Source organism: Dasypus novemcinctus, chromosome 1 (genome assembly GCF_030445035.2).
Source record: "Dasypus novemcinctus isolate mDasNov1 chromosome 1, mDasNov1.1.hap2, whole genome shotgun sequence".
NCBI lineage: Eukaryota > Metazoa > Chordata > Mammalia > Cingulata > Dasypodidae > Dasypus > Dasypus novemcinctus.
Window position 1 is genome coordinate 139,472,897 of NC_080673.1, and position 7,606 is coordinate 139,480,502.

General features: G+C 37.8%; 1 long non-coding RNA gene across 1 annotated transcript; it reads right to left on the minus strand.

The window, feature by feature from the left end:
• Positions 1–75: 75 nt before the first annotated feature.
• On the minus strand, positions 76–6,928 carry LOC139439306 (uncharacterized). Its single transcript, XR_011649245.1, has 2 exons — positions 6,228–6,928; positions 76–2,971 (listed from the first exon to the last, which is right to left on the minus strand). It is a non-coding gene; the product is annotated as an uncharacterized lncRNA (long non-coding RNA).
• Between the last annotated feature and the right edge of the window lie 678 nt (positions 6,929–7,606).

Consider the following 7,606-nt stretch of genomic DNA (forward strand, 5'->3'; position numbering starts at 1 on the left):
CAGCTCCTTGTGATGTTGTTGTGGAATTTAAGAGAAGTTCAATTATTTGAGTATAGAGAGGCCAGGACTCAGGAATGATTTTGAGAAGGAAAAAATGGTTTATTGACGGCCGGCCGGACTCGGGAGCTTTCTGTTTGAATCCCGAGCCGGGAACAAGATTTTCAAACGTCTTTTATACAGAGAGGAAAGGCCAAATGGTCCCTTTGTTTCAGTTCTCAGTAGGCTTCAATTAGCATATATCTCTTTCACATCTTAGGTAAGCTTTTAGCAAGGACTCCAGACATTTTAGATAAGCCTTGGTTTTTGCATTTCCCCTAAATACTTAAAGTTTATAGCCCTTGCTTTGTTAAACATTTCCTGGGACTGGAGCCTGCTGGTCCCTAAGAGCAGGACTGCAGCCTCTTATCTTTCCACACTCACAAGTCAAACAGCTTAGTTATTTCTGAAGAGACAAAGAGCCTTCCACCCATAGCCCACATCATTCCCCCCTTTCTGCCAAAGATTAACTTGCTAAGCTTTGGCATAATTATTGTTGTAGCTATGAGGTGGATGACTGTTTGTTGTCTTGACTGATTATTTATCAGTCTTTAGTACAGCATCAAGGACCGTTTTTAGAAGTTTAGAACTTTTCATTCTGGACAGCAGAATCTTGGGCAGGGGCCTCCCGCAGTTATTCTGCTGCCACTGGCACTCACGTGGATTTCCAGTCAGGTTCCAGATCCATCTATTACTTTTATTTTACTCTTAAAGAGTTTACACCTTTAATTTAAAAGGGGTGCTGAAGGGAGACGATCTCTTTTCTGTAACTGCTTCCTGCTGGCCATGGGCTGTAGTCATTGCCTAATAAGGTGTAAAAACTCTTTAATTTATTCTAACTGGAGGAAGATGGATCTGGCATTCTGTATGAAGTTGGATGAAGTTTTCATATGGTTAATAAGATGTTCACTCTGAAAGAAACAAACTTAATTAAAATTTTGGAATACCTGTTTTTAAAAGAGGACACATTGGATTACAGAGGTAGACAAGGTTAGGTGCCTATAAAGATGGCATTCCTTAAAAGCTGGTGGGAACAGCATATATATTCTTTTTTAAGTTATCCATCTTTAGAGAGAAATTGCAACAGACACTTAACTTTGTCTGAAGACACATTCCAAGCTGTTCAATGATTGACACTCATTCGCTCTGTCAGATGCTCCTGGTGAACTGGTACTCCTTGGGCAACTGGCTTCACTCAGGATTAGAACACTAATTTGGAAATACTCTTAGTTTTCACCTGTGGGAGTGATCAGAACTACAGAATAAAGATTTTTACACCTTGGTTTTCATTGTACAATTTCTAGCAATTTTGACTTGTTCAATAGGTGACTCACCATCAGCAAGCAAGCCTCACTTTTGCTAACTGAGACTGGCTGAGACTGCCACCTTATTCTATAGACATGTTATTAACTGTTTAGAAAATGATTTTACCAGGAATTTAACATGTCTAATATACTTCTGCACTTGATCCAAAATAGGAAATATAACATTACAATTATTAGGCATATATTTAGTACAGGATAAAGGTACAGCACTTAATATTAACTAATGTATTACTTAATGCATAAGGATTCAGAGTTGCCATTATTAGTTTTGAGTTTCAGGTTTGTAATACTTTACATGTTATCTCTCCATGAGAGCAGGCCATAATGCCAATTGTGTTTAAGTTTTACTTACAGTCTCCTGGTATCATGGCTCCACTTAGCATGTTCTTCAACGCAGTGAGCAAGTTGCAGCATCCTTCCAGTTTTCCAGAGATTTTCCAGTATTCTACTAGCCTGGTGCATAGTGCTCTCTGGCACCATGGAACAGTGCCAGTCTGGAGGCGATATCCATTGTACACTTGGCTGTACCGAGTCATTATTGGCTGCAGGAGCTTGAAACTGCAATATAGTTTCCATCAACTTCAGGAGCAGAACCAGAGACTGATATAGCACATATTTTCAATTGAGGGGTCAGTGACCAGCCCAGCCAACAACTCACATGGAGAGGCCACCTGTAATGTATACAAGGCCTGGTTCGAATGCACAAGAGTTTGACAATGTTAAAGTCTATTCCTTGTTTTATATATATTTTAAACAACTTAACGCAATACATATATCAAATGACCATCTACTTACACAATTTTACTATGAAGATAACAGTAGGTACTTCACTTTAGTAATAGAGGAAAAATATTATTTTTCATTGTTAGAATGAAAACAGAATATTTCCAATAGAATCAAGACAACCTTTTATTACCATTTACTTAAATGTGTATTTTGCAGTGGCCTTCAGACAGGTTTATTATCATGAAGTTATTTCTGCTACCAATACCAATCTAAGTTTCTTTAGTTAACAATGACTTCTACAACTAGAATTATTTAAACATTTTCAGTTTGGAAGATGTTTTACAAACTCTTTATAATTGACTATAACCGCATTGACTAGACACCTCATGTTTAAATAAACTTACTAAATTACAATTACCAATGAAAGAAATTTACTCTTTATTTAAGAGAGCATATCTACAATCTTTTCCCTTTAGCCTAATTTCACCAATGTGAACTTACAATTTTCACTTACAATTTTCATTACTGTAAAGATTTTGTACATATGTTAATTTAGTTTATAAATTAACTATGGGAGATTACACTCAAGTTAAATAAAATTGAAACCATAATAGTTTATGCAAGGAATGTTCTCTTTTTCCCTTACAGGAAGCTAAAAACTTCTTTTCTTTAAGTTATGAAAATTATTAAATTAAAAGCATACTGACTACCAGGTTTTAAAACACATTACACAATTACTTAATTTTTTTAAAAAATCATAACCTAGGAAAGATCTCCATAGTTTTTATGGACTTTCCTTTACTTACTGAAATTTGTTAATAGAGCCACTAATTACCTTTATTTCATTGGAAAGAAATCTTCTGGAAGAATTAAGGCTCACCAGACTGTGGAGAAGAAAATAATTTATTCTCAATCTTGCAAGAAGGGGTGCAGAGCCAGATATGGCTGGTGCCACGAACAAAGAAAAATGACACAATTTATACCCCTAAGCCTAGCATGCAAGCTCTTCCTGTTTTTCCATAGATTGGATACTTCAGAAGTTACAGCTTATCTGAGATTTAACTTTCCCACGCAAAAGTTTGATTTAACTGCTTCTTCTATCACATTCCAACCATTTTAGTTTTTACCTACTCCCCCCCTTTGTCAAATAAGGAATAGAATTTAGTGCTGAAATGGCACCGACTTAGTTAGCTCCTTCTTGGGCATCCTTCCACTGCCCATAGGACTGGCCTAAACTGGTCTCCTCCACTGCTGTCCAACCCGGGAGTGGGAGACTGAGGCAGCAGGCCGCCGGGTTACATCAACATTTTTCTTCTGTGAAAATTAACCTAATCTTTGTTTTGTTTTGTTTTGTTTTGTTTTTCCAATTTATGGCTGACAAAGGTTTAAACTGGGAAATTACCAGGCAAACTGATTCTTAATTCCCTAGCCTAGTAGATAGGTTTAATCTGCCACACCTAGTCTTGCCTTAAAAGCTCTTGCAAAGAGGAGGCCCTTTCCCAATTGTTTCCATAATCAGATTTCTATGACTTTTTCATCCTGCTTAGTTCAATTTGGGCTTTAAGAATATTTATAATATAACTGCATATTTAATTTTTAACAATTTGAGCAAATAGGCAGACATGAATAGTTTGACACAACAACATGACTTTAGTTACTTTAAACTTTTCAAAGACTTTTGAAACTCTTCTTAATTTGCACTATGACCATGCAGTTTACCACAAGAATTTTCTTTCTTACTTAATGGATTGTAATAACCAAAATGTTCTCAATGCCTTAGCACCATTTTGTTTTAGAACTTTATATTTTACCTTGAAATTAGCAGAATTTTGGATAAGCAACAAGATTAGTTTTATATATATTTACTGAGGCTATTTGAAGCCTCAGGGAGACAGACTGCTTTCTCTCATGAATTGCCACTCTTAGGAACACTGACCGTCAAGGCAGGAGACTTCTCCCCCTCCACCCCCCTTTTGGTTTTGGAGATAATAAAACTCCAGTGGTCATTTAACCTTATTCTATCAGGCAGCAATTTATTTAGTTTACACTTGAATTCATGAGAGAAAGGGTTACTAATACCAGAAGAGGAGACAGTGATGTCCCAGCTCTTCTCAATTATGAAATAACCGTAGGCAAAGGCAAAGGGTGAGGTTAGGCTTGAAGTAACCATAAACAAAGGAAAGGTTAGTGTAGAATTTACACTTAAATAATAGTTTCAGGCTAAATTCACCCAGCTATAATCTCAGTTATTGTCTTTCCACTGTTTTATAATATAAATGCATTTATAAATGATTTTAACTCTTAGTTACAGTTTTTATTAATTTTTTTAAAACCTATTAATTTTATAACACCTTTAAATACCTTTCATTCAACTTATATTAAATGAACTTAACCATTACTTTAATTTTTCCTTTAAAGTAAAAGAATAAATCTCTTGCAGTTAGTTTGAAATAAAAGGCTACTTTTCAGGATTTGATTTCTAGAACATAAAATGTTCTTTTAAAAGAACTCTTCTTCAAACATTGAGGATATGATGAGGTTAAAGCACAAGAAGCTATTGATAAAATATTTTCTTTGTATATTGATCTTACTCAATTTAATCATAAAAATTTCCCTTCCACAAACCTTCTACACTTTCAGTATTCATTCAGGTTCTGTCCCACACTCTACTCTTTCCAATAATCAATCATTTTATCTTAGGACAAAATCATCTTCTGTTGCCTTAACAATAAAAACACACTCCATATATCCCACATACTAAGTTACCAGGCAAACGTCTTGCAACATATAATTGCCATTAATACTAACCAAGTTTGTTAAAATAATGAACTTTTCTTCACTTTAAATACTTAGTAGCATGTAATACCAGAAACAGTTTTTTTGGAAGCAAGTTGGCAGGGGAGATTGGCTGCCGAATAAGTTTGTTATAAAATTGCCTTTTATTATTATTATCAATTCAGTTTTGTTAAATAATGACTTTCTGCAATTAGCCACTTAAATACCTTAAACAATGCTTTGTAAAACTTTTATATTTATACCCTTAACACAAATTTTACCTTCACAGAACATTCTCTTACTTAAGGTTACTACAATACCTTCTAAGAACCTGAGCAGAATGCAAACGTATTTTGGCTTTGACACCCTAAGGAGGGAACTTTACTGCATTTATTCTGATTCTGCTTTTCACCTCCTTCACTTCCCCCCCTTCCAGGCAGTCGGGTGCACAACAAACAGGAATGCGGCTTATGAATAGAAGGGTGGACTCACTGGAAAGGGGCAAGCCGCTCCCCCCTTTCCAGCTTTCAGCCAAAATGGGCAGACAGAACCTACTCAAATTTGGCAACTCTCCCAGGGACCCAGCCACCCTGACTGGGACATCCCCAACAAACTTGGGTGCGTGGCGCGGACACAGATGGCCTCCAAGCCGGGGCAAAGGGCCAGACCAGAGACAAGACACCAGAACATGCACAAACATCTAGACTCCTCAGCTTTTGCCACAGAATCATTTCACCCCCTTGCCAATGGCAAGGGAGGGCTCTAGCTCAGCTGTAATTCCACTCTACATAAGGACACAACTCCAACACTAGCCTTGAGCTGACACAGACAGAAGCACAAAGGTCACTAATCTGACTCACAAGTTTATATATTTATTTTCACCACGGCTGCCCCCACAGCCATCACAAACCTCAGAACACTTAACATTTGGTATAAAGCAAATTCATTCACAAATTAGCACCATAACAAAAGATTTCAGCTAGACTTTTCCACTGTTTAAACTTTACACCCAGACCAAGCTCCACCAGAAAAGCTGATCCATTTTCCTGTAACCAAGTTTTGTTTTCCTTAATCTAGACCAATTTCCAGGATATTAGGACTCGAACCTATAAATACCCTTCCTATTAAAATCGAGACTCCACTCCTTTAGTGGATATAAGACCAGTACCAGATTCTAACATGCAGTTAGACAAACCCAAAACACCAGGGCTTTTCCCCGGTTTTCCTCCTTTTCCCAAGCCTAGAGAGAACGGCTTCCCCCCAGCCTTCTGGGGCTACTAGGGTTCTCTCGGGAGGTGATCAGCCTCCCCTTCCTAGCAATTAAAGCTAGGGCCTTCCAGACTCTGCTCACCCGGGGAGTCTTACCTTCTTCCATGTTCGGAGTTCTTTTTCGTTCCCAGAATCTTTCTCTTCAGACCTTCCATTGCCCCTCGATTTTGTCGGGAAGATTCTGGTGGAGCCCACATCTTTTCTGGATTAAATTTAATCCAGGGGCGCCCAGATTTGGGGTTCACCCGAGTCCTCCCGGCTTCCTCGGGGATTTGGAAGGGGCAGCAAAATGCTACCGTCTCTGGCCTTCATTTTTATCCCTTCGTGGTTGCCATTAATGTTGTGGAATTTAAGAGAAGTTCAATTATTTGAGTATAGAGAGGCCAGGACTCAGGAATGATTTTGAGAAGGAAAAAATGGTTTATTGACGGCCGGCCGGACTCGGGAGCTTTCTGTTTGAATCCCGAGCCGGGAACAAGATTTTCAAACGTCTTTTATACAGAGAGGAAAGGCCAAATGGTCCCTTTGTTTCAGTTCTCAGTAGGCTTCAATTAGCATATATCTCTTTCACATCTTAGGTAAGCTTTTAGCAAGGACTCCAGACATTTTAGATAAGCCTTGGTTTTTGCATTTCCCCTAAATACTTAAAGTTTATAGCCCTTGCTTTGTTAAACATTTCCTGGGACTGGAGCCTGCTGGTCCCTAAGAGCAGGACTGCAGCCTCTTATCTTTCCACACTCACAAGTCAAACAGCTTAGTTATTTCTGAAGAGACAAAGAGCCTTCCACCCATAGCCCACATCAATGTCTCTCCCACAGCTGACTCTACCATGATTCTACTTAGTTGGAACCTTTCAAAAGTCTTTTATTGCTTACCTTCCAATCTTGGTTGATCATGCTGATATTTATTCCTTTTAGGTTTTCATAACACTGACCTATTAAGCTTTGATAAGGAGCATAATAGATAAAATTTAATAAATATGTTCAACTTCCTAGATGCTATTTCTGCAATTCCATAGTGTTTAATACAGGGTAGCTGAAATGGCATTTAACAAATATTTCCCCCTCCTTAGATGGCATTGGAGGGACTCTCTGCTCCAGCTCCTTTATACCAGTCTATGAAACCCTCACTAATTGCCTTAAGGAAATGTCTTATAAGAAATATATTAATGGCATTGTTATTCTGCAGTCTCCAAACCACCAAGTTCTTTCCTTTGTCACGTAATTCCTATATATGTTAACTTCAATTTGGAAGTTCAAATACCATATTCTTCATGATTGTTTACCTGAACTCCCAGTCATAATTAATATTACTCCAATCAGGTTTCACACAAACACACATCATGTTACGGCGTGATATATGTGACCTTATTGTAAACGTTCCATGTTAGATAAGCTGACTGCAATTTTTGTATTCCACCTAATCCCATCCCTTCACCCTCCCACCTAGCACAAAGGTTTAGAAATGGAAGATGC